Below are 4,647 nucleotides of genomic sequence, written 5' to 3' on the forward strand. Positions count from 1 at the left end.
ACAGTCATGGAGCAGACCTTGCCGTGCTCTGGAGGGGGGACAAGGGGCTGCGTCAGAAGAAGGGGCAACATTACACAAGAGCTCAGCCCTGTGGGAGGCTGAGACCGCTCTGGATGGGACCTGTTCGTATAAATGATGCTTTGCACACCTGAGGCTGGGTCACCCTGATGCGGACCAAAGAGATCACCACCATGCCCGTTGCCAGCCATATGCATCCAGAAAGAGGAAGAACAGACCAGAATCGTGCTATGTCTTGGGATCAGAACTGGGAGAAGGGGAGTATTCACTAGGGCTGTCATAACAAAAGTCCACAGACTGGATGGCCTCAACACTAGAAATTTCCTTTCCTCATACTTCTGGAGGCTGGAAATCCAAGGTGCTGGCAGAGTCGGTTTCTTCTAAGGGCTCTCTCCTTGGCTTGTGGGTGGCAACCTCTTGCTGCCTCTTCACATGGTTGTCCTGTGGGTGTTCATCCCTGACGTCTCTCTGTGTGTCCTAATCTCCCTTCCTTTTTTTTTTATCTTATTTTATTATGTCAGTCACCATACAGTACATCGTTAGTCTTTGATGTAGTGTTCCGTGATTCATTGTTTGCGCATAACACCCAGGGCTCCATGCAGTACGTGCCCTCCTTAGTACCCATCACTGGGCTAACCCATCCCCTCACCCCCCTCCCCTCTAGAACCCTCAGTTTGAATCTCCTTTTCTTTTAAAAACACCTGGCCAGACTGGATTAGGACCCACCCTAATGGCCGCGTTTTAATTTACCTCTTTAAAGGCCCTGTCTCCAAGTACAGTAACATTCTGAGGGATTCCTAAGCCAAAATATTAAATCTATAAAATAGCTTTGGTTTCCTAATGAATTAAATGAAGCTTGTCAATTGAAAATGTGGTTTTCAGGGCGCCTGGGTGGCTCAGTTGGTTAAGTGTCTGCCTTCAGCTCAGGTCATGATCCCAGGGTCCTGGAATCAAGCCCTGCGTCAGAGGCTCCCTGCCCAGTAGGAAGTCTGCTTCTCTCTTTCCCTCTCCCTCTGTGTGTGTGCTCTCTCTCTCTCTCTCTCATTCTCTCTCTTTAGCTCTCACTCTCTCTCAAATAAATAAAATCTTTTTTTTTAAGATTTTATTTATTTATTCATGAGAGACAGAGAGAGAGAGAGAGGCAGAGGGAGAAGCAGGCTCCCCGCCGAGCAGGGAGCCCGATGCGGAACTCGATCCCAGGACCCTGGGATCATGACCTGAGCCGAAGGCAGACGCTTAACCATGTGAGCCACACAGGCGCCCTCAAATAAATAAAATCTTAAAAAAAAAAAAAGAACACGTGGTTTTCATGTTGAGATTGAATCCAGAGATATTGTGATTTCTGTCTAGCATGTAGGTGATGGCCGTATTCTCCATTAGATAGAACAGGTAGTGGCAAAGGGTTAATTCTCCTCTAAAGTCATGTAAAAAGTTCAGAAAAGATGTCATAAAATATATTTTCTGTGAATCAAAAGCATTTCTGAAGGAAATGACTTTAACAGAAATATGTGCTGTGTTCTCAGCATTGCCTAAGAAAAACAACTGATAGAGAAAGACTTATATATACATATAAGTCTTTAAACCTGAAATTGCCCCCAGCAGGACTGTAGGGAAGCAATGATATTCTGGGCCAAAGGCCCCAAGCCAATTGTGCTTAAATGATGCCCTTGTGGCTTCCCTTTGAAAAGCTGAGTGCCATCATTGGTCATTCTCTAGTTGAATGGACAAGGTGCCCCAAGGCATCTCCCAAACTCTTTTTCATTTATACTTTAAAGATAAAAGGCATCACTCCTTCTAACACATTAGATCAAGGATACTGGACAAACAGAGCAGAGGACAACAATAAGACTGCATTTATCTATTTCTGTACTGGGTAACTGGCTTCACTTCATCAGCTTCCTGCTCCAGCAAAGCCTCCACTCCCCTAGAAATAACAACAACAACAACAACAACAATAATAATAATAATAAAAAGAGCTAACATTCCCTGGGAGTTCATTATATACCAGATATTGTTTTAGGTGTTTTACGTATATTAACTTACTGAATCATCATGATAATCCTAGGAAGCCAGTACCAGGGATAACATCAGCATCCCATTTTGCAGATGGGGAAAAATGAGGACAGACAGGTGAAGTACCTCGAGCAAAATCACAGAACCAGTAAGTGACATTGCTGGAAGTTGGACGCAGTTATTCTATGAATGGGTCTCATGAGGGATCCAGCAAACCATAACCACACCTCCTCGCACTTCTGCCCTCCTTAGTGGCAAACAGATGATTCTGTAGGCAGCTTCCTTGTGGGTTTATTTCTTAAATAGTATATTCGGATGCCAATTATATCACTGGAAGATATAAACGTTGGCCCCATTTTCCTCTGTGAAGTTTGTGTGCGTGTCTCCCCCCCCCCACCCATTGGACTTAAATCCCCTTTGAAAACATGGATCATTGAACAAAGTAAGCAATTGTGTGTTGACAGGAGCCTACTTTGACTGGCTTTACTTTCAGGGTTCACACAAGTTCGATTGGGGGCACTGTCTGGGCACTTATAGGGAAGGATAATGAAAAAAACAAATAAGCCTAGTGTCTGCCAAGAGCTGACCTTCTAATCCCAGTATCCTTCATTGCTGGCTGCACGTTCAAATCACCCGGGGGAGCCTCAGCATAAATACCGGGACCCTCAACCCACCCTACACCTTTCAAATCAGAATCTCTAGGGATGTAGGCCAGGACAGTAGTAGTTTTCCTAGAGCTCTCCTGGTGACTCAAGAAGCAGACTGGGCCTGCCCATCACTGTGGAGAGACACACATGTAAATGAGTCATTATAAGACCCTGTGGTTCGAGTAAGATCAGAGTGCTATAAATAGCAAGAAGACCTAGAGCCACTGCTTCTGACCACAGACCCTGCAGATGACTTCACAGAGGAGCAGACATTGACCTGATCTAACTGAATGAGCACATGTTCTCAGGGTAGAAGGGAGGGGGTTCTGGATATTCCAGGCAGATTGAAGAGCAAGTGCAAAGAAACAGAGTTAGGGACAAGGAAGAAGCATTTTGGTTTTTTTTTTTTATTAAATGTATTTTTGTTTATTTTATTATCTTATGTTAGTCACCATACAATACATCACCAGTTTTCGATGCAGTGATCCATGATTCATTGTTTTCATACAACCCCCAGTGCTCCAAGGAGGGCACGTACTGCGTGGAAGTTGCATTTTGAAATGAAATAGGGTTTCCCATGGCCAAATAGTAGGTGGGTGTCAGCAGGGCAGGAGCCAGATCATTAATGGCCTTGAGTGCCATGCTGGGTGTTGCTCCTGAATCCTGCCAGTGAGTGTCCTGGCTGTTGTAGCCTAGGTATGAGCCAATAAATATCTTCCTTCCCTTAGGTCATGTAAAAGAGCACGCTAGTATTTTTCCATAGGAATTTTACTATAGAACTTAGGAAAAATAGAACAAAAATCAGAGAAAATCAAAGGCATAAAAATTAAATAATTTTCCTATATAATTAATGTATGGAACGTATCTTTGTCATCCCTAAAAAAAAAAAAAAACTCTTCAGGTAGGAGCCCACCTCAAGCAAGGACCATCTTCCCTTCTTTCTCATGAGCATCTTTTAGCTCATGTTAACCTTCAGAAGAAAGAAGAAATTTCTTCATCTGATTTAAACTTTCCTGAGAAGAGGGGAGATCATGTCAGGAGTCTCCTATTTGTGGAATGTGGAATGCTTCTAAATCTTTTATTTTTCAAGGACAGAAAATGGTCAAAGCCTTCTCTCCACATGTGGAGGTCCCCTTTTTTCCTATCCCCCAAGTGCTTTAATAAATCCCTCCATGGAAAATGTAGGCTCTGCAAAATTCCAATTTGTAGAGTTTAACAAAATGATTAGTGTTATATCAATCAATTGTGTCAAGAACCAATACTAAGGATGGCCATTCACTAGTTGTGTGACTTACTCTAGGTCATTTCACCTCGTTGAGGCCCACTTTTCTCCACTGCATCATGAGAAGTTATGTTCAGTTCCTACCAGCTCTGAGATTCTGTGACTTCTGTAGATTCTAAATTTTTTCCAGCCCTAAAGTTTGGTGATCAAAACCACTTCTTTTTTTTTTTTAAGATTTTATTTACTTATTTGACAGAGAAAGACACAGCAAAAGAGGGAACACAAGCAGGGGGAGTGGGAGAGGGAGAAGCAGGCTTCCCGAGGAGCAGGGAGCCCGATGCGGGGCTCGATCCCAGGACCCTGGGATCATGACCTGAGCCGAAGGCAGATGCTTAATGACTGAGCCACCCAGGCGCCCCTCAAAATCACTTCTGATGCTAATTCATCATGATTCCTCTGACAGCCCATGAAAGCTATTTTATACCTTGACACCCCCCGGAGAGAAATCAGCTTAAAATGTTTTTCTTTGACAAAAAAATGTGGGCTCAGTACTTAAAAATGCTGTCAGGGTGCATGCAGTTTGATGGAGCTGCTTAAGAAATCTGTCAACAGCATCCTGGGTTAAACTGTTGAGCAAGCGAACCGATCCTGTACTAATGTGGTTGAATATTTTCTGACAGCCTGCGATAGCTTCTTTAGCTCTTTATGTTCTGTCAACTACTGGAGATAGCTTCTTAAAGAGGGGTG

Source organism: Eumetopias jubatus, unplaced genomic scaffold, assembly GCF_037043125.1.
Source record: "Eumetopias jubatus isolate StellerSeaLion01/CBP00866 unplaced genomic scaffold, mEumJub1_p1.0 scaffold_11, whole genome shotgun sequence".
In the NCBI taxonomy this organism is placed as follows: domain Eukaryota; kingdom Metazoa; phylum Chordata; class Mammalia; order Carnivora; family Otariidae; genus Eumetopias; species Eumetopias jubatus.